Source organism: Dasypus novemcinctus, unplaced genomic scaffold, assembly GCF_030445035.2.
Source record: "Dasypus novemcinctus isolate mDasNov1 unplaced genomic scaffold, mDasNov1.1.hap2 scaffold_108, whole genome shotgun sequence".
Classification (NCBI taxonomy): Eukaryota; Metazoa; Chordata; class Mammalia; order Cingulata; family Dasypodidae; genus Dasypus; species Dasypus novemcinctus.
The window spans coordinates 1,082,977-1,106,906 of NW_026688147.1; the positions used below are offsets into that span (position 1 = coordinate 1,082,977).

At 39.4% G+C, this 23,930-nt stretch overlaps 1 pseudogene; it reads right to left on the minus strand.

The window, feature by feature from the left end:
- Positions 1-257: 257 nt before the first annotated feature.
- LOC139438513 (olfactory receptor 7C1-like) lies at positions 258-1,155 on the minus strand (annotated as a pseudogene).
- Between the last annotated feature and the right edge of the window lie 22,775 nt (positions 1,156-23,930).

Here is a 23,930-nt window from a genome sequence, read left to right on the forward strand (position 1 = left end):
ATCCACACAACCATAAGTTGTTGGTGTGAGAGGAGTGGGGGTGGGGTGGGGAGTGGTATATATGGGAACCTCATATTTTTAATGTTACATTTTGTGTTATCTATGTATCTTCAAAAAAAGACAACAAAATATTTCATTTTCAAAAAAAGAATCTTCTAGTGTTTGATCTCTGTTAATCATGAGCACTTTTGTAAACTTGAGACAAAGTGTCCTTTTATAGACAGAATGTTTCCCAGCTTTTTAAAGGCCTGCTTTATGTCCTTGTTTCTAAGAATGTAAATAAAGGGGTTCAACATGGGAGTAATCACTGTGTACATCACTGAGGCTATTGCATTTGCCTTTGAGTGTTTGGTAGCAGCAGAGCTAAGATACACTCCAATACCTACCATAAAACAAGGTCTCTACTGAGAGGTGAGATCCACAATTAGAAAATGCTTTATATTTACCACGAGCTGTTGAGATTCTCAAAATTGAGGATATAATTTTATAGTAAGAGAAAAAGATCCCAGTGAGTGGTATAACCCCCAGAAGTCCACCTGCAAAATACATCACAAGGTCATTGAGGAAGGTGTCAGAACAAGCATGTCTGACTACCTGATTAAGTTCACAGAAAAAGTAGGGCATTTCCATCTCTGTACAAAAAGACAATTGTAAAACCATTAAGTTATGCAAAAGAGAGTCCAAAACACTCAATAACCAGGATACCAGCAGTAGGAGGCCACAGAGCCAGGGGTTCATGATGACTGTGTAGTGCAGGGGGTGACAGATGGCCACGAAGCGGCCATAGGCCATTGCAGTCAAGAAGGAGTTATCTAATTGTCCAAAAAGCATGAAAAAATACATCTGGGTGAGACGGTTTTCAAAAGTTATGATTTTGTTGCCTGTCTGAATGTTCAGCAGCATCTTTGGTTTCGTGGTGGAGGTGAAACAGATATCAGTAAAAGACAGGTTGGAGAGGAAGAAGTACATGGGTGTGTGGAGATGGGAGTCCAAGATGATGGCCAGGATGATGAGCAGGCTGCCAATGAATGTAACCAGGTACATGGACAGGAACGATCCAAAGAGGAGGGGCTGCACCTCTGTATTTTCTGAGAGCCCCAGGAGGATGAATTCTAAAGCATATGTTTGGTTTTCTGTTTCCATGTGGATGATGAATTTCCTGAGGAGATATTCAAAGCAGGGCAATTTAGCCTCAAGCCATAATCAGAAAAATATAATAAATGGTACTGTTTGTATTGTAATTACATTAAGTTAATATTTTTATGGATTTTATAGAGATCTAGTACCCTTTTCTGAAAATAGGGAAAACATATGTTCCTGCTTCTCCTTGATAGTTGTGATGGCTAGAAACCCTTGGTCATAATAGAATACACTTTGCCAAGGCAATAATTTCCATGATAAATTCTCTCAGACTTTATTTTAAGCAACAAACATTATGACCATGTTTTTGTACCCTGTGACAAAATAGAAAAGAAGAACAAAGTAGTAGGAACCATGTTATTTGGTTGTAACAGTTATTATAAAAACACAATAATTTAAAAAATCTTTTTGGTGAAATGGACAAATGACCCCACACAAATGTGTTCCACTGATGTTTCACAGAGGACAAAGGTAATTCAGTGTAGAAAGTATGATCTTTTCAAGAAGTGGTGTTGGAACAAAAGTGAAGCAGGCTAGTAAGATAGGGAATAGATGGATCTAGAACCTGACAGAGTCCACATGGACATCAAAACCCCCTAATGATGGCTGCTGGAGGAATCTCACCCTGGGATTTGCTACCCAGAACAAAGCCTCCTTCCTGAGAATATGGAAAAGCCTGGATCTTCCCTAGGAACTTTATCACTGGGTCCTCACTAAGGGATTGATGGGCAGGGTAATCAATCCAAAGAGCAAACAGCTGAAACCCCCTCCCCTGCCATTAGCAAAGGGGTGGATAACTAGCAGTTTAAAAGCAAACCATGAGGTTTGAGCTTGCTCTTGCCTAGCTTTTTGCCTATTGACCCGTCTTGCCTTCTGCATGTCACTTTCATCATTTTTCCTCTGCCATGTGGCCATGCAAGTTACCCTCGGGACTTATAATCTATAATGGGGAATTGTAGCTTGTAAATTAGCCCTCTTCATCCCTTTTCAGCCCCTTCCTCACTACCTGCTGGGGCCCTGCTCTGTTATTTTCTCCCATTTCTCTTCCCTTCCTACCTGAATTAATTACTGGCCTAACTCACCTGGCGTGTTCTTGAAATTCACTTCTGCAGCATAGCCAAGAACTTAGTTAGAATATGGTAACAATAGGATGCACTCATGCCAAATAAAAAAGGAACTTAGGCACTGATTGAATTCATTTCACAAAAATTAAATCAAAATGAATCATACCATTTTAAAGTAAAATGCATTGTGAAAGTGCTAGACTAAAATGTGAAGAAAATCTAAGGGCCCACAGGTTGGAAAAGAGTTTTTAGATATAGTAATGGAAGCATGATTCATGAGAGATTAAAATTTATAAGTCAGTTTTTATTCAAATGTAAAATATCTACTCTGTGAAAGACATTGATAAGGGGTTGTAAGAAAACATGCAGATTTGGAAAAATACTTACAAAACACATCTGATAAAAGATTTGTATACAAATGTAGAAATTAATATTAACACCACAAAATAAGAAAGCATAAGCTGAATTTAAAAATCTGCAAAAGATATAAACAGAATCCTAACTTAGGAAGAAATTCAAAATACAAATACAAAATACAATATATAAAAAGAAATTCAACTTCACTGGCACCTAGGTATTATGACCAAATGCCAACTAGCAATGTCTCTGAAAAAGACCTTGGCCAAAAAGGGGAAATATTCAGTGCAGATGAAATTTTATGATTAAGAGATTTTAAAGTGAGTCTGGTGGTCATTCCAGAGGTTATGCTTATGCTCATCTCAGCAGAATCTCACTATCTGTTACAGTAAACAGTGCCTCAAACAGTAGGGATCCTGATGGTTCTAGAGATATCTAGACACTGTAAATAGTGCAGGGAATCTCAGGAATTTGGAACCCTGTCAGTAGACCTTACTTTGGAATTTATGCTCCCCAGTGTAAAAGAGTTAGCCTCATTTGTAGATTCCCAACATGTGGCTCTTCACTAAATGTTATTTACATAAAGCCATGTGTTGGCACTATCCTTGTTAAATACATGAGCCAGAGCATTATGTTTTTGGTCTGTTCATGTGCCAGTTGAACGCTTAATCTAAGTAGAGTTTCAACACTTACTCTCCAGTTCATTGGACCTATGTAGAACAACTAATAAGGAGATGGTAATGGACAACACCTATCCCAAGGAGCAAAGAATGTCTGCACCTCTAAGCAAGCTAGTTCCACCCATATATCCCAAGGGATCTAAGCCCCCTCTCAATTAGAAACAGTGGGCATCACCATCACAAAATCCTGAAGATTGGGGAATGAACAATGGACTAAAGTAGACATTATTTTTATGTTATAGACTTACTATTCTAGCAATGGAAGAATGTTTATCATTGATATAAAGGCCATGGCCACCAGAGATTCTGAGAGGAGGGAGCAGGCAGAATAGGTGTTATATCAGGGCATTTTCAGGACATTGGGATTGTTCTGCATGACATTGCAATGACGGATACAGGCCATTATATGTTTTATCATTACCTAAAATTGTGCAGGACAGGCTCTTAACTATAATATAAACTATAATTCATGGTTAGCAGCATTGTTTCTATATGCATTCATCAATTGTAGCAAATGTACTATACTAATGAAAGTTGTTGTTACTATGGGAAACAGTGGGAGGGTGAAGGGGTGGGGCATATGGGTCCCCTCTATATTTTATGTAACATTTATGTAATCTAAACCTGTTTTAAAATTTTTAAAATTTAAATAAATAAATGAATAAATAAACTCATTAAAACTCTTTTAAAAATTAAACATCATCTGTCATTAGGGACTTGGAAGACTATGAACACAATAATATATGACCACATGTTTATTAGAAGAGATAAAAACCTAAAAACTGAGAATACCAATTGCTGTTGAGTATATGGAGCAATACATCTCTCATTCACTGCTAGTGAGAACACAAAATGGTTCATCCAGAAGACAGTTTCTTTTAAAACTAAACATTGCCTTACCATACAATCCAGCAGTTTTGCTTTTAGGTATATATATATACACACCATATCATATATATATATATGATATGAAAATTAGAGTCCACACAAAAGTCCACACATGAACGTTTACAGCAGCTATATTTTTAAACTCCAAATCTGAAAGCAAACAAAATGTTGGTCAACCACCACACCAGGGAACAGAGAGAGTCCACAACTGCAAGCAGAATTCCATTCATCAGACATGTGGGATCTAAGGCCCCTCTTGATTTAGAGGTGGAGTGATCATCACCATCCCAAGATCCTCAAGATAGAGGAATAAAATAAGAATTAGAGTGGGCTTAGTGGTATTCTACTATAGACTTATTGTGACTCTAGCAATGGAAGAAATTGTGTCACTGTCATGGAGACAGTGACCACTGGAGTTGTTGAGTGCAGGGAGAGGGAAGAAGAGGGTGTGATGTGGTGGCTTTTTTGGGGACTTGGAGTTGTCCTGAAATATATCTCATGGACAGATGCAGGATATTATATATCCTACCATATCACACTGAATGGACTGGAAGAGAGTGTAAACTAACATGTAAACAATAATCCAAGCTTTGTAGCAATGATCCAAAATGTATTCATTAAATAAAAGGAATGTGCCACACTGATGAAAGGTTGTTAATGTGGGAGGATGGGGAATTTAGGGAGTGGGGTATATGGGAATGTCATATTTTAAAATGTAAAATTTAGTGTGATCTATGTATCTTAAAAAAAGAAGACCATAATAATTTTTGCTAAAGAAATCTCATAGCGAATTTATAAAAACAAACAAGAAAAATCTTTACATCTCAGTGAACATACTCTAATAATGACTGAAGTAATAAATGCACAATTATGTCATTAAGGCAAATACAACAAATTTTACATGTCACAGGAATTGTATGCTTTTTAATATGTATCAATAAAGTTGATTTCTTTTTTAAAAAGAACTATTTTTAAAACCTCACCACACCATATAATTATTGACTCCATATTTGTGTCCATGTCATCTCTTCTTCATGTACTTCTAGCCTTTTCTCCTTCTGAAATTACTCTAAATCCTCCTTCAAGCCTTATTGCAATTAAAATCTCCCTTGTGATGCCTTTACTAACCTCCCCAGGATGAGTCGGTAATTTCTGATCCACTTCACCAGAATTCCAGAGCCACATATATTGAATGACTAAAAGAAAAAAAAAATGAATAAACACAGGTAAACAGATAATTTCTACAAGTATAGAGAAAGAAGAATGAGTGAAACAAGGAAACAATGCTTCTGAGAGAGGGAAGACCCAAGAGTAAGAGATCAGAGGAAGCAGATTGGGAAAAAAACCTATTTTAGTTTATCTGCTATTTTCACTCAGGCTTTTTAATAAGACAGAACTTTGTGTTTTAAGTTTTCTCTGTGGTCATAATCTGCTGATTTCCTTAAAGCTTCTACCAATAAAAGGTGTCCATGGAGTCAAAAATATATTCCCCCAGTACCTGTGAAGATTCTGTAAGTCGCTCTGAAATTATCAAGTCAGGGTCTAAGTTCACCAATGCAGGTTCTTCCTTGACAGATGAATGAAGTTGGAAACTCTGTTCCCAAGAAGTGGAGTGAGATGGAATGAGTCATAAGGTCTGTAGAAGACAAATTGTGTTTTCTTTGATACAGTGAAGGAGAAGCACATAGAGTATCTGAGCAATTAGGGATTCCATTCCCATGAACCACATTAATGAAGTATTCTTTTGTATCAATCTCCCTGAGATAATTATTTCTCTGGAGATAAGAAAGGAAAACACAATGCAAATTTGCACCAGTTTAGTCCCTTGTGACAGCTTTGGAGCTCCATGTTCATCTCTTAGCCCTGTGGACACCTACCTCCCAGGAGGAGGTCACCCTTATTAAGGTGTGGGCTCTAGTCTTGTAAGGTTTCCCATACTGATTTCCCTCTTGTTGCTTCTGGAATAAGATTCTGCATACACTCAACTATCTTATTTCCCAATTTTTCTCCTCTGGAGTTGGCTGTCATGAATGGAGACACCCACTCACAAGGGAATTTCCTCTTGTCTCACTGCTTCTCCTTTCTCGCCCATAATTAGCAATATCTGTTCAACCCACACAACCATCTGGTTTCTCAGTCATTCAACAATATTTATTCAGCAATACTGTATGGTAAATCCTAAAGTACATTCTGCGAATGAAGAGAAGACAAAGGTACTGTGTTTCCTAACAAACTGTTCACAGTTTTAAAAAGCCAAGAAATGAGCACTCACACAATCCTTAGAAGCCTGCCCCTGGTGCACCTTGTGCCAGATGTCCACCATCAAATACCCTACAATAGTAACCCTTCCTTATTATATCATCAACAGTGTTTTCTCAAGGATGGATATAAGACATTTAAAATTACACAAAAAATATATAGGGGATGATAGGCTAAATATAAATCATAATGTAAAACGTAAGATAACTAAAAATATAGAAAATTGTATAGTCTAAAAAATAAACCACAATGTAAACACATATGTTACCTTATTTGAAAGCTATTGTCTCATATCTGTACATCAGTTTTAGTAAATATGGTATGAATGTTAAAAGATTACTGCTGTGGAAGGGAAAAGATATTATGTTGGATATGTGGGATTACTGTATATTGTATATATGAATTACTGTGATCTAAAACTCTTGTATAGATAAGCTTAATAATTAGAAAAAAGAAAAGGAAAAGATAGGATGTTGAATTTTTCCAAATTAATATGTACTGTATATCTAACATTTAAACTCATCGCTATATTCCATTTTACTATTAAGGGAACCTGGCAATATATTGGGCTTCACTTTTCAGGAAGTTTTGGATCACAGAGAGGTTCAACAATGGCAGGGGAGGAATACTGGTGTGGGATGTTATTGACAGGGGACACATGGTTGACAGGGAGTTCTACAGGGCATATATCCAAGGTACATAAAAATGTTTGGATATTTTCATAGTGGAAACAATTAAAAACAACTGAGGGAGTGCTGAGTTCCTAGCCAGGGAAGCTCTATCACAGTCCCTAAAGGAATAGCAACAATCCCCCAAGTGCAACAACAAAGACAAATAAGAATGAAGGTCCAACAATGAGCCCCTGATACTAATGACTATGCTTGTGAGCCTGTGCACCTGAAATAAGAACAAGGGCTAGAGCAGCAATGTGCCTAAAAGTTACCTCCTGAGAGCCTCCGTGTTACGCAAATATGGCCAGTCTTGAAGCCAAACTCAGCATGTAAATTTGTTGCCTTCCCCCCAGCATGGGACATGAATCCCAGGGATAAGCCTCCCTGGTGCCGAGGGATTAATACCAAGTACCAGCTGATGATGTAACTAGAAAATGACCTTGAATAAAAGGTTCAACTCGGACCAGCAGAATATCTCTGTCTACATATAATAACAGGAGTTAAAAATGCTTTTTGACCTAAATCAAGGGGCAAATGGAAAGGGCAAATGGGTTTATATGGCTATGAGTCCAAAAAAGAGCTGGGAGTTTATCAGAGGGGTTGCCCTCATGCACAACTCAGCAGAGTCTTAGAGACAGATAAAGTAGATAGAACCCCAGGTATTGGTTCTTCTGAGGGCTACAGAGACCCACAGGTTTTATGGTCATGGCAGATGGAGTTCAGTGCCATGTCAGTTGGCCCTTCTTTGTAGTTTGTGTTTCTGTGTGATGGAGCTGGACTCAGATGTGATCACTTTTCACAAGTCTTTCCTGTTACTTTATCAGAATTGTAGTTGGTGATGGGGATTAATATATACCCAGGGGATCTGAATCTCTGGACTGACCATATGATAGCCAGGCCCTGAGCCTCAACAGACTTCAGCTCCTACACTGGTTTATTGGACTTACCCCACTCAGAGAACATGGAGTTGAAGAAGGTCAACCAGCACACCATGGAGTCAAGAGTGCCTACAACTGAAAGCAGGAGAATTGCATCCAGCATCCATGTGGAATCTAAGCCCCCTGTTGACATAGATGTGGAATGGACACAACCAATCCAAGGTCCACAGGATGTAGGAATAGAATATGGATTAGAGTGGACTTACTGATATTCTACTCATGAACTATTGTGATTAGTAATCGAAGAAAATGTGGCATTGGTGTGGAGAAATTGGCCATGGTGGCTGCTGGGTGTGGGGAATGGGATGAAGAGATGAGCTGTGGAGGCGTTTTTGGGGACTTGGAGTTTTCCTGGGTGGTGCTGCAGGGACAATTAGTGGACATTGTAGGTCCTCCTATGGCCCACTGGATGGAACATGGGAGAGTGTGGGCTATGATGTGGACCATTCACCATGAGGTGCAGCGATGCTCAGACATGTATTCACCAAATGCAATGAATGTGTCATGATGATGGAGGAGAATGTTGCTATGGGGGGAGTAGTGGGGTGAGGGGAGTAGGGGATATATGGGGACCTCGTATTTTTTGAATGTAATATTAAAAAAATGAATAAAGACCAAAAAAGTGGAAATAAAATAAAGATGCAGAATCAGGATTATAGTGAAAAAAAAAGTGTTTTCTCAACATTATAATTTCAACCACGCACACATCAATCCTGCGTGTTCACCTTTCCACACTGAACATACCCACAATTCCATGGACCAACTGACCCATGTGTTATATTCGTGAGTGTAGAGCAATACAATGAGCAAGAATTGTTGTACACCGATAATGGAGAGGACACTTAGATGTTCTCAAATAGAGGGGAGAGTATCTTTCAAGAGCAAGGCTTGCTCCTAATGGGAGATGATAGACCAGTTTGTCAAGCACTCAGCATTGTTGCAAGTATCTATGAATCTTGTCCTTCAAGCAATGAAGCTTGGTTGCCAATGTGGGCCCCAAGGAGAGGGAGAGAGAGAGAAAATAGATGGAAGAGGGGGTAAATGGGGGTAAATGGAAGTGTTCTGTATGATCTTTCAATGATGGATACAGGCCATGATAAATTTCAACAAAAATTTATAAAAGTGTATGGTCTAAATTGTAAACCATATTGTGTACTACTGAGCATGGTTGGTAGCTATCCAATATTTGTACATCAGTTGTAGCAAATGTAACATCCACAAGTAAAAACATCATTGGTGAGGAAGAGGGATGATGTTGGGTATATGGGAGATACCTATATTCTGTGCATGATTTTACTGTGACCTTAAACTTTTTTGAAGATATAATGAAAAATAAAAAAGGCAAGACACTAAGGAAGAAATGAAAGAGATTGCCTAGCCACTATATATATAAGACAACACCTATTAGAGTGATAAAAGGCAAAACCTTAAAAAAAATTACAAAAATTTTCATTTTTGTTTTCTTTATATGAGGTCCTCATATACCCCCTCTATATGAGGCCTCCATATACCCCCCACACCCTCACCACACTCCTCCCCCCATAACAACAATCTCCTCCATCATCATGAGACATTCATTGCATTTGATGAATACATCTCTGAGCAACACTGCACCTCATGGTCAGTGGTCCACACCATAGTGCACACTCCCACATTCCACCCAGTGGGCAATGGGAGGACATACAATGTCTGGTAACTGTCCCTGCAGCACCATCCAGGACAACTCCAAGCCCAAAAATCGCCCCTACATCTCATCTCCTCCCACTCCCTACCCCCAGAAGCCACCATGGCCACTTTCTCCACACCAATGCCATATTTTCTTCGATTACTAATCACAATAGTTCATGAATAGAATATCAGTAAGTCCACTCTAATCCATACTCTATTCCTCCATCCTGTGGACCTTAGAATGGTTGTGTCCACTCCACATATATATCAAGAGGGGGCTTAGAGTCCACATAGATGCCGGATGCACTTCTCCTGCTTTCAGTTGTAGGCTCTCTTGGCTTCCTGGTGTGGTGGTTGACCTTCTTGACCTTCATGTTATCTGAGTGGGGTAAGTCCAATAAACCAGAGTACAGGGGTTGCAAGTCTGTTGGGGCTCAGGGCCTGGCTATCAGATCATCAGTCCAGAGATTCAGGTCCTCTGGGTATACACTAAACCCTAGCACCAACTACAGATCCAGTAAAAGCAACAGGAGAGGCTTGTGGACAAAGAACACATCTGAGGTCAGCTCCATCACACAGAAACACAAACTCCAAAGTAGGGCCATCTGACATGGCACTGAACTCCATCTTCCATTACCATAAAACCTGTGGGTCTCTGTAGCCCTCAGAAGAACCAATACCTGGGGTTGTATCTACTTTATCTGTCTCTGGGACTCTGCTGAGGTGTGCGTAAGGGCAACCCCTCTAATAAGCTCTCAGCTATTTTGGAGACTCAAAGCCATATAAACTCATTTGTCCTTTCCATTTTCCCCTTTTATTCAGGTCAAAAAACATTTTAACTCCTGGTATTCTATGTAGACTGAGATATTCTGCTGGTCTGAGTTGACCCTTTTATTCAAGGTCATTTTCTAGTTACATCATCAGCTGGTACTTGGTAGTAATCCCTCGGTGCCAGGAAGGCTCATCCCCAGGAGTCATTTCCCACGCTGGGGGGAAGACAACACACTTACGTGCTGAGTTTGGCTTTGAGACTGGCCACATTGTAGCAACACGGAGGCTCTCAGGAGGTAACTCTTAGGCACCCTGCAGCTCTAGGCCTTGTTTTTATTTCAGGTGCACAGGCTTAAGAGCATAGTTATTAGTTTCAAGGGCTCATTGTTGGACCTTCCTTCTTTTTTGGTCTTTGCCATTGCACTTGGGGGATTGTTACTGTTCGTTTCAGGATTGTGATAGAACTCCCCTGGCTAGGAACTCAGCACTCCCTTAGTTGTTTTTAATTGTAAGCACTATGAAAATATCCAAACATTTTTATGTACCCTGGATATATGCCCTAGAAAACTCCCTCCCAAACGTGCATCACCTGTCCATAACATCCCACACCAGTATTCCTACCCTGCCATTGTTGAGCTTCTCTGTGATCCAAAACTTCAAAAATGAAGTCAAATATATTGCCAGGTCCATTAATAGTAAAAAGGAACATAGTGATGAGTGTAAAGGTTAGATATAGAATACATATTAATTTAGAAAAAATAACGTACAAATAAATTGGGGAATCAAAAAATTAAAAAATTCAAAGCTTTGTTTTTGATGCTCTGTCTTCCATCACTGCAATAAATGTTGCCCTGTATGCACATTGGCAAGGCAACTTCGTCCGTCTTTTCCTCACTGTCTATGTCCTTTTTTTTCTTTTATTTCCTAATTATTAAGCTTACCTTCACAAAAGTTTTAGGGCACTGTAATTCACATATACAATATACAGTACTCTCACATATCCAACATTAAACTCTTTTCCCTTCCACAGCAATAATTTTTTTACATATTCATACTATATTTACTGAAACTGATGTACAGATATTGACACAATAGCTTTCAAACAAGGTAACATTTCTGTTTACATTGTGGTTTATATTTTAGACTATACAATTTTCTAAATTTTTAGTTATCTTATGTTTTACATTATGATTTACATTTTAGCCTATCAGCCCCTATACATTTTTGGTGTAATTTAACATGTCTTATATCCATCCTTGCAAAACCTTGTGGAACACTTCTATTGCCCACACAGTTATATTGGTTCCATCTATTCAATATTTCTTTCCCCCTCCCATCAGGGCCCACAGTGACAGCCAATCTTCACTGCTTGAAGGGCCATGTACAGAGATACTTGCAACAGTGTTGAGGGCTTGACATGGTCAACTGCCCTAATGCATTGGGTGCCACCATTTCTCTCAAGAGATACAATTTCCTCTAATTGAGAACATCAGTCCTCCCCAGGAAATGGGTATAACTTTGCTCTCATTATATGGGTCTCTATCCAATTATATAACCCGCTATGGCAAAATGAGCACTCACACACTCCCTAGAAGCCTGTTCTGCATCAGATTATTACCTTTGAGCATCTTAAATAGGTAACTTTCCTTATATTTTTGAAAAAGTTTTCTCAGCATTGTATTCTCAACCAAATACCTGAGAATCTCCTATGTTCCTATGTCCCCCCACCGTCCTCCTAATTTCTTGGGCAATATTACCCATCCTCCCATTGCTAGCCCCCCTCAAGTCCACAAAGCCCTACCCAAATTTAGCCCTATGTCCCATTTTACCCCTTCTTTGTGCAAATACCTTCAGCTTATATAGATTTCTCCCATGTAGGTGTCAGCTTACATCTTTCCTCTACCCCCCAATATTCTTTAAACCTATCATCCAGTCTCTAGCTCTCTGAGGCAGCTTGGTTTACTTATTTCATATCATTGAGATCATGTAGTATTTGTCCTTCAATGCTTGGGTTGTTTCACTCAGTATAAGGGTCTCAAGATTCATCCATGTTATCACTTGTGTTTGTAGTGTATTCATTCTTAAAGCAGAGTAGCATTCCATTGTATGGATATACCACATTTTATTTATTTATTTATCCATTCATCTGTTGGTGGGCATTTGGGTTGATTCCAACTTTTGGCAATAGTGAACAATGCTGCTGTGAACATTGGTGTGCATATATCGGTTTGTGTCCTTGTTTTCAGTTCTACTGGGTATATACCCAGCAGTGGAATTGCTGGGTCATATGGCAAATCTATAGCTAGTTTTTTGAGAAACTGCCAAACTGTCCTCCAGAATGGCTGGATCCTTTTGCATTTCCACCAGCAATGGCTGAGTGTTCCCATTCCTCCACATCCTCTCCAGCACTTGTAGTCCTCTGTGTTTTTGATAGCTGCCAGTCTCATGGGAGTAAGACGATATCTCATTGTAATTTTGATTTGCGTTTCCATAACATCTAGTGATTTTGAGTATTTTTCATATGCTTTTTAGCCATTTGTATTTTTTATTTGGAGAAGTGTCTGTTTAAGTCTTGCCACTTTTTAAGATGTGTAGGTTGTCTTTTTATTTTTTGAGATATAGAAGTTCTTTATATTTGAAGGATATTAGTCTCCTATCATATACATGGTTACCAAATATTTTTTCCCATTGGGTAGGCTCTCTTTTCATTTTCTTGACAAAGTCTTTTGAGGTTCAAAAGGCTCTAATTTTGAAGAAGTCTCATTTATCTATTTGTTCTTTTGCTGCTCGTGTTTTGGGTGTGAAATTCATGAAGTCATTTCCTATTACAAGGTCCTGTAGATGTTTCCCTACATTGCTTTCTAAGGTCCTTATAGTCTTGGCTCTTATATTTAGGTCTTTGATTCACCTTGAGTTGGTTTTTGTATAAGGTGTGAGTTGGTAATTCCCTTTCAGTGTGTTTGGTGGCCTTCGGAATATCATGTGTCTGTATCTATGAGGATCTATATCAGAATTTTCAAATTGGTTCCATTGATCAGTGTACCTCTCCTTGTGCCAATACCATGCTGTTTTCACTAGTGTACTATGTTTTGAAGTCAGGTAGTGTGATTCCTCCTATTTCATTTTTCTTTTTCAATATATCTTTGGATATTCGTGGCCTCTTTCATTTCCAAATAAATTTCATAGCTAGTTTTTCTAGTTCCTTAAAGAATGCTGTGTTGATTTTTATTGGGATTGTATTGAATGTGTAGATCAGTTTTGGTAGGATAGATATCATACGAATATTTAGCCTTCCTATCCATGAACAGGGAGTATTCTTCCTCTTGTTTAAGTTTTCTTTGGTTTTGTTGAATAGTGTTGTGTAGTTTTCTGTGTATAAATTTTTTACATCTTTAGTTAAATTTAATCCTAGGTATTTGATTTTTAAATTTACTATTGTAAATGGTATTTTTTTCTTGATTGCCTCCTCACATTTTTCATTATTGGTGTACAGACATGCTCCTGATTTTTGCACATTGATTTTATAACCTTCAACATTACTGAACTCATATATAAGTTTTAGAAGTTTCGTTGTAGACTTCTCAGGGTTTTCAATGTATAGGATCATATCATCTGCAAATAGTAAATTTTGACTTCTTCCTTTCCAATTTGAATGCCTTTTATGTCTGATTCTTGCTTCAATGCTCACCCAAGTACTTCTAACAAATATTAAATAGAAGAGGTGATAATGGGTTCCTTCCTTGTCCCTGATTTTAGAGGGAAAGATTTTCAGATTTCAAAAGTGTAAATGATGTTAACTGGAGGTTTTCATATATATCTTTTATTATGTTCAGAAAGTTTCCCTCTACTCCAATTTTTGCAGTGTTTTTATTAAGAAATAGTGCTGTATTTTGTCAAATGCTGTTTCTGCATCTATAGATATGATCATGTGATTTTTTTCCTTCAATCTGTTTATGTGGTTTTTACATTAATGAATTTTCTTATGGTGACCAATCCTTGCACACCAGGAATGAATTCCACCTGGTCATGGAGTATAATTGATTTATGGTGCTGTTGAATATGATTAGTAAGTATTTTGTTGAGGATTTCCACATCTATGTTCATTAGAGAGATTGGTCTGTAATTTTCCTTTCCTGTGGTGTCTTTGTTTGGCTTTCATATTAGGGTAATTTTGGCATCATAGTATGAGTTATGCAATGTTCTTCTGTTTCAAATTTTTAGAAGAGTTTCAGCAAGATTCGTGTTAGTTCTTTATGGAAAGTTTGGTAGAATTCACCTGTGAAGCCATTTGGCCCAGGGCTCTTAGTTGGGAGGTTTTTAATGACTGACTCTATCTCTTTACTTGTGATTAGTTTGTTGAGATCATCAATTTCTTCTTTCATCAATATAGGCTGGTTATGTATTTCTGGAAATTTGTCCATTTCCTCTGAATTGTCATTTTTGTTGGAATATAGTTTATCAAAGTATCCTCTTATGATAGTCTTTATTTCTGTGGGGCCAGTGGTGATATCTCCTTTGTTATTTCTTATTTTGTGTATTTGCATCTTCTCTATTTTTTTCTTTGTTAGTCTAGCTAAGGGTTTGTCAATTTTATTGATCTTCTCCAAGACCCATCTCTTGGTTTTGTTTATCTTTTCAAGTGCTTTCTTATTTTCTATTTCACTTAGTTCTGCTCTTATCTTTGTTCTTTCTTTCTTTCTTCTTCTGGCAGGGTTACTTTGTTGTTTTTTTCTTAATTCCTCCAAATGTGCAGTTAGTTCCTCAATTTTTCCTCTTTCTTCTTTTTTGATGTATGAATTTATGGTTCTAAGTTTCACTCTCAGTACTGCTTTGCTGCATCCCATAAGTTTTGGTATGTTGTGTTATCATTTTCATTAGTTTCAAGGCAGTTCTTAATTTCTTTTGAGATTTCCTCTTTGACCCACTGTATTTCTAAGAGTGTGCTGTTTAATTTCCATATCTTGGTGTGAAATCTGGGCCTCTGGCCCTTGCAGATTTTCAGCTTGATAGTGATGTATTAAAGTCCCCCACTATAATTGTAGAGACATCTATTCCTTCCCTTAGTTTCTCCAGTGTTTGCCTCAGATATTTGGAGGTACCCTTGTTAGGAGCATAAATGTTTATAACTGTTCTTTCTGTTTGAATGATTATCCCTTTCACTAATATGTAGTGTCCATATTTGTCTCTCACAAATGTTTTGCATTTAAAGTCTGTTTTGTCTGATATTAACATAGTTACTCCTGCCCTTTTTTGGTTATTATTTGCTTGTAAGATTCTTTTCCAGCCATTCATTTTCAACCTCCTTGAATCCCTGGGTCTAAGATGTTTTTCATGTAGACAATATATAGATGGATCATACTTTCTTATCCAATTTTCCAGTTTGAGTCCCTTGACAGGTGAGTTTAATCCATTGACATTCAGTGTTATCACTTTCAAGGAATTATTTATATTAGCAATTTTTTCTTTGGATTTGTGTTTGTTATATTTTGTTCATTTTTTTAGTCTTTTTAGTTGTTCTTACACTCTCCTCCAACTCTGTCTCTCCTGTTTTTTTCTTTCCTCCTATAGAATTTCCTTTAGTATTTCTTGAAGGGCAGGATTCTTGTTGGCATACTCTATTAATTTCTGTTTATCTGTGAGTATTTGAACACTCTATCATATTTGATAGTTTAGCTGGAAAGAGTATTCTTTTTCGGAAATTTTTTTTTCATTTAGTATCTTGACTATGTCGTAAGACTGCCTTCTTGCCTCCATGGTTTCAGATTAGAAATCAGCACTCAATCTTATGAAGCCTCCTTTGTATGTGTGGTTTTTTTCTATTGCTGCTTTTAGTATTTTCTCTTTGTCTTGAGCATTGGATAATTTGACAATTATATGTCTTTGGGTAGGCCTGTTGGGATTTATGCTATTTAGGGTGCATTGTGCTTCCTGGATGTGGATGTTCATCTCCCTCACTAGGTGTGGGAAGATTTTATCCATTATTTCCTCCAACACCCCTTCTGTTCCCTTTCCCTTCTCTTCTTTTTCTGGGATGCTTATAATGCATATGTTTTCACATTTTGCATTGTCATTCAGGTCCCAAAGTCCCTGTTGAATTTTTTCTCTCTTTTTATCTATCAATTCTACTAACTGTTTGATTTCAGATGTACTGTCTTCCACATCACTAGTTCCTCTCCCTCTTCAAATGTACTGTTATTTGCTGAGAGTGTATTTTTGATTTCTTGGATTATGCTGTTCCTTCCCATCATATCCGTTGCCTTTTTTTTTTTTTTTTGCATGATTGCAATTTCTCCTGCATGCTCTCCAAGTGTTTTCTTCATATTCTTATCTCTTACTTCACCTCATTAAATTGGCCCTTATTAAATGTTTTGAGAGGTTTAATTACTTGCTTGATGTTCTGCTCTTCTTCCTAATTTTAGTTTGTTCACTGGATTGGGTCATGTTTTCCTGATTATTGGTTTGGCTTATAGTTTCTTGTTGCTGTCTGGTCATCATTTTATCTTGCTGGCTTGATTAACTTCTTTGTCTAGTCTCAGGGATAACTAGTTGTTTTTGAGTGTGTGTTAAGTCTTCTCTTTGCCACTTTGTTCTTATTCTATTTCCTTGCTGTTCGCTAAGTTCACTTGAAGTAAAATATTAGGGCAAGTGAAAACAAAACAAGTAAGAAAAGAAAAAAGTAGAATAGTAGTATTGATAGTAAATGTTAGCAGAAGAACCATGTGAGATCTAGGACAATGGGTATTAGACTCACGTAAGCTGTGTAGAGTTAGAACAGTAAGAAAAATGGAGTATCTATAATGAGACAATAAACTGAATATGGGGAGGAATATGGTATGAATTAAAAGACCAGTGTGGTCAGGAAAGTGGGAAAGAGAAAGGAAAAGACAATAATATGGAGAGCGAATAAAAGACAAAACTACACAAAGGTATTAGAAATGAAAATTGAGGGCTAAATAAAGAGCAGTGGAATGTAAGAGAGACACTAAATGATGGAGGATAAAAAGATGTTGAGGAAAGGGGTTAGCATTGGTAGCCAAAATCAGTACACACAGAAAAGAGGAAATCGAGGATGAGGAAACACAGCAAATGTGAATCACTTCCTGGAACACCTAATATTAAAAAAAGAAGAGAAGGAAAAAAGGGAGGGAAGGGGGGGAAACGGGGGTGGAAATGCAAGCAAGAAAAACAGGAAGATGAAGAAAAAGAAGAAGAGGAGGAGGAGGAGGAGGAGGAGGAGGAAAGGGCTGTGGGGGTATAAAGAGGAAGGAAAAAATAAGAAAATAAACCAATAAAAATGACCAAAATTTCAAGCAAGGAATCCTTTCTGTATTTAAATAAAATGCTTAGGAGTCTGACCTTCCCCCTTTCTCCCTTTCTCACTTCCCTCTCTCCCAGGGCAGCAGGGAAGCTGTGTGAGGTGTCCAGTAGGAGATTCAAGTGGGTCCTTGGTGTACCAAATCACCAGAGAAAATAATGTGTCTTAATTTCCAAAGACAGAGTGCCCCACCTCACCAGGATCCCCAAATATGTTAATGGAAGTTTTCAAAACACATCTTACAGCTATCTCCCTTAGGTGTGCTACAGGAGGGGCAGTTGATTTTCTGACTCCACCTTCTTCCAGACCAAGTTTCCTAACCCAGCATTTTTAGGTAAATAGGGCTTTCTCGGCAGATTTGCCTCTCCTTTCTTCCCCAGCTTTCCCCAAGCCAGCTGGTATGCTCCTCCAAGTTCAAAAAAAAAAGGGGGGTCAGGACCTGAAAATGAACCTGCACTCATTTTGCCCCTCTGCACCTCCCACCCAAACCCTCCAACTCACAGAGTCAGTCCAAAACTGAATGGCTAGTGTGTTCTTTTACTGCAGGGAGCTCTGAATTTGGGAGTGGGAAGTCTGGGATATTGTAGACTTAGGGTATATAGGTCTGTGGAACGTCCGCTGTGGTGGCTTAGGGGACATGGATCTGGAGACCATGCTTCTGGGGAACACAGGGCCTAGGAATGCCACCACACTACTGACAGTCCAGGGAATGCCTAAGGGGGAAGAGTCCCACCTCTCCACAACTTCCGAACTCGGTGCTAGAAAGCTACAATTCTACCTTAGCAAGCATGATTTCTGTCTCTCCAAATCAATGTCCAAACACCTCCTGCCTTGCAAGTTCCCAAAACAGCCCACTGCAGCAAGATTCCAACCCTACTCAGCTGCTCTTCTGAGGGCGCAATTATGAAGTGCATTCACTCAGATGCCATCTTGCCCCACCCATCAGCTATCATCTTTTAATATCTCCATTTGTTCACCCCAGCTTGTCCTTAAAGGGAAAGTACATCTGCCTCATTATCTAATAAAAGATGAAGAAATGCATATGCTAGCTCTTCTTTAATCCTCTCCTGGTTAGCCATGTATATCACTCTGGCTGCTTAGATACTCCCAACAGTGAACTCAGACACTTGTTCTTGCTGGATTTGGGAAGTATCAGGTCTCGATGCCAGGTTACCTAAGTTTGTTTTTGCATTACTTCTTCCCTCTGGGTAGTAATGCTAGGAAGCATTTCTACCAGCTGCAAGGCACAAGGCAGAAAGTACAGTGAAGAGAATGCAGCACATATGCAGAGTATGTTGGAAAACGCAGTAATCCCCAAGCTCACTGACTCCAGGAACTCAGACTGGGTGAAAGCAGCTTCAATTGAGTCTCTACAGACCCTTCACACACCTTCCATCCTGTGCAAGACACCTGGTCATTCTGGGAGCGGTGTGAAGATAAGTCAGCCTGGTTGTTGTCCACAGCCACCTGTTAAGGCCAACAAGGCAATCCTTAGTATTGTCTTAAAGTTCTTGAGAATTCCAGGGGTGCCATACTAAAGGAACTTGTCCCACAGCTACTGGAAATCCTGGTGTGCCTGTGCTCCAAGTCACTTTACAGGACGGGGAGGACAGAAAACCTCCCAGCATGGGATCAGGGCTCCTGCTCCCACACCACGGCTAGCCAGAACCAGCCCGCCATACCCGAGCTTCCTCCCACAGTTGCCTTCAAGCTTGTCCAATTCTGGGGATGGTCACAGGGTGCCCTGGTCCACTGTGGCCTTCACTTCTGTGGAAAGCATCACCTCCAGTATGGCTCCTACACTCCTAGGTTAACAAGAAGCCCAAACAATGGCCAGTGATAAAGTTTTCAGTGTTTGGTACTGTGAAAGTTGGATAGCTCTTTAGGTTAAAAATAAACTTGTATCTTCCCACTTCATTGTAGACAAAAGAAAATTCTGGATGGATTTTAAAAGGTGAAAACAGCTCTAAGGGTCTTCTAATCATCAAAGCAATGGGGAGAAATCACAAAAAAAAATCAACCACTTTGACTATATGTATTAGTCAACTAAAGGGGTACTGATGCAAAGTACCAGAAAGCTGTTGGTATTTACAAAGAGGGTTTATTTTGGGTAGAAGCTTACAGTCACATGATCATAAAGTGTAAGTTACTTCCCTTACCAAAGTCTGTTGCCACATGTTGGAGCAAGATGGCTGCTGGTCTCTGTGAGGATTCAGGCTTCTTCTTCACACTCCATGGTCCCAGCTTCTTCTGGTCTCAGATGTAGACTGGCATAAGGCTTGTCTCTCTGTCTGGCACTTGTTACTTTATGGGCTTGGCTTCTCTGGTCTCTCCACAAGGTCAGCTGTAGACCCACAGGTTATCTCTCTTCCCAGGTCTCTGCCATGTCTAAGGAGCCATCTCTATTTCTCTGTGTTCCTCTCCTGTGTGTTTACTTCCCCAAGTTCCAGCATCAAAACTCCAACTACTTCCTTTGCCATGTCTTTTTCTTGCTGAGTCCCTGCCCACCAAGGGGGTGAAGACTCAATGTCCTACTGACATGGGCCATTCAAACCCCTGATCATAATTTAATATGTAAAAATTAAACCTATGAAGTTAATTCAATCTATCATGCCCAGAGGAACAGACCAGTTTACAAACATAATCCAATATCTATGTTTGGAATTCATAAACAATATCAAATGGCTACACTATATAAAAATTAAAGATATTTGAATTAAATCAAATAAAATCCAACAGTTTAAAAAATGTAATGCACCATGGAGAGATCACATTATCTTTAACATACATAACGTAGGATGTTGATTGGCTGAGAGTCACCTCTAGCTAGCAGTGTTATGTCCTCTAGAAGGAAACTTTGTAGGTAAGCCCCTAGACCAGAAGGCCCTTCAGGAACCCAAGGAAGCCCAAGCACCCCACCCACACTCCTGGGATGATGGAAGGTCAATTCTCCAAAGAAGGAACTTGGTCTCCTGTCAGGCAAAGTTCTGGAATCCAGAGGTTCAGAGTTACTGCCCAGCCCACTTGAGGCCAGCTGGCAAGAAAGAAAGATAACATGCTCTCCATCACTCACACCACTTCCATATGCCCAGTAAATTAAGGATTTAGAAGGGAGCTGGGTTCCTGGTCATTCTGTGGCTTAAGTCACTCCTGGCCAGCCCACCCGTGGAACACATATGTGGCTGGAGAACACATAGACCAGGCCTCCAGACACCTGGTGGAGAGGTGGGAGGCACCATCCTCTCTCACACCTGAAAGCTTGGTGCCAGAGTGGATAGGGCAGTAGGTCAGCCAGCTGGGGGCAGCACTAACAGCAGGGGAACAGGGAAAGGGAAGATCCTCATGGAAGAGGCTGGGCTTGTGCTTTCCTCTGATCCTTCTAGGCTGAGTAAGTCCCTAGGGTTCTTATTCTGAGGGGAAGATCCTAAAGGGGAAGAAGGGACTCAAGAACAGAACATGCAATCACCCTACACTGAATGTGAGGGCAAATGGCACTTTATTTTGTTCCCTAAGCTGGAGAAAATCAGCATAATAGAGTATGATATGCAACATGACAGAAAAATGTCCATTTCTTCTCCTTCTAATTAGTTCTAAAACTCTTTTTAATGTACTAATGATAAGAAAGCAGCAATGCCTGCCTCCCAAACCCTGGATTAGTTACCAGGAGCCTATCATAGCTCAGAATAACCTTCCTTAACAATGCTGGTGGATGTTATCAGAATCTTAGACAGCTCTTCTTTGTGGGGATTTCGTGTCTTCAGAACTTTTGCAGAACAAAATGAAATTTTTTTATCACAGAAAAATAAAGAAAATAATATTCATCACCAGTCAACCTCAGTTAATAACATGGTTATCCATTTCCAACAACTAATCAAACTGAAAAATCTGCTTTTCCTTGATTTGTGTCATCAATTTTTCTTCTTTTTTCGTCTTTTTTTTTCTTTCACTACTTTATGGATTGAAGCAGAATGTCATTAATAAAACTGATCCAAATTTAGATGCTACCACAAAACGGAGCTTCTGTGTTTATTGGTATTTCATTATTACCATTTCTCAAGGGAGTTCTTGTTTCACAAAGGATGTTGCTTTTAAAACACAAAGCAAGGCTATACTCAGGCAAGACGGCATCTGAGTGAGTGCACCTTATAACCTCTCCTGCAAAGAAGCAGCTGAATAGGGTTGGAATGTTGCTGGACTGGGCTGTTTCAGGCATTTGCAGGGCAGGAGGTGTCTGGATATCAAATTAGTGGCACGTTGAAAAAGAAGATTCGTGTATAATGTAGAATTTTGGGTCTCTTTCATGGAGATTGGAGCTGCTCATACGAAGCTTCCCCCTGGGGTGGGCAGTCCTGGAGACTTTGCTGAACCAGGGAATTCCCAAGACCTGAGTGGGCTATTTGGGGGCTTGCAGGGTGGGAGGTGTCTGGAAGTCGATTTGGTGAGACAGAGATGGAGGCATTCTTGCGAGACGTGGAATTTTTGGTTTCTGACACAGAGATCGGAGCTTCCAGCTAGAGCCCCTCCCACTAGAGCAGACAGCCCATCTACCGCATCCCCAAACTGCTTGTAGTACAGCGGTGCCCCCAGCAGGCTGTTTCAGGGACTTGCAGGATGGGAGGTGTCTGGAAGCCAATTAGACAAAGACGGAGATCTTTGCGAGATGTGGAATTTTGGATTTCTGAGATGGAGCTCAGAGCTTCTGGCTAGAGCCCCTTCTTGTAGGGCTGGCGGCCCATCTGCAGCAGTCCCTGAATTGTCTATAGTACAGTGGCATCCCCAGCAGGCTGTTTCAGGGGTTTGCAGGGCAGGAGGTGTCCTGAAGTTGACTTGGTGAGACAGTGACAGAAGAGACTCTTGTGAGAGGGGGAATTTTGGGTTTCTGACATAGAGGTCAGAGTTTGTGGGCATGACCCCTCCCCATAGGGCTGGTGCCCAGCTGTGGGGATCCCTGAAGGCTGCGTTGCACTGTGGTGCTCCCAGGCTCCCTGTTAACTGGATTTGTGGTTCCCAGGTCTGTGCCCCATAAACCCTGGTGGCTTACACCCCAGAGACTCACACCTCTTGAGTCTGCAATATCACAGACTTCCTATCCCTGAATCCTCCATGCCCTGAGGCCCATCAAGGTCCTTGACTGTCCTAGCCCTTGGCATTTGTGGGTTTTTTTTTCCTTTCTTTTTTTTTAACTGTCTTGGTTACTAATATTGCATTATCTCCTGGTCTTTTCTCCCATTGTATCCCCCAAGGTCCTTTTTTGTTTATTGGGTTTTTTTTCTTTCTTTTTTTCTTTTTCTTGCTTGTTTCCCTCTCTTTTCTTTGCCCACTCCTTTTTTCCTTCTCTTTTTTTTCTTTTCTCTCTTTTTCTTCCTATTTTATATTATTTTATTTATACAATAGGTGCTGAAGGGAGCGCCTCACATTTGCTGTGTTTCCTCATCCTCCATTTACTCAGTTCTGTGTGAATTGATTTTGGTCACCTACACTAACCTCTTTCCCCCACATCTTTCTATCCACCACCATCTACTGTTGTTCTTACATTGCACCTCCATTTCTTTGGTCCCCAAATTGTCTAACTTTTATTTTCTAATACCTTTGTTCTGTTTTCTGTCTTTTATCCACTCTTGATACTATTGTCTTTCTTTTCTCTTTCCTCTCTCATGAAAACACTGGCCTTTTAATTCATACTATATTCTCCCCATAATCAGTTGACTGTCTCATTACAGTACTTTAATTACTGCTATAACTCTACACAACTTACATGAATCTAATATCCATTCTCCCAGATCTCATATTGTTGCTCTGTTAACATTTATTACCAATACTACTTTAAACATTTTCTCTTCTCATACAATTTCCTTTCCCAGACCCTAATATTTTCCTTCAAAGTGAACTCATCCAGCAACAAGAAATTAGAATAAGAAGAACAAAGTTACAAAGAGAAGATATGACACTTATGCAAGAACATCAACTAATTAATCCCCTAGACTAGACAAAGAAACTAAGGATGATTAAACTCATGAAGATAAAACGATGGCCAGACAGCAAAAAAAAGCTACAAACCAAAAGAATAATCAGGAAAACATGCTGAATCCAATGAACAAACTAAAAACCAGGAAGGGGCAGAACATTGGACAAGTAATTAAAGATCTCAGAACATATATTAGAGACCAACTTAATGAAGT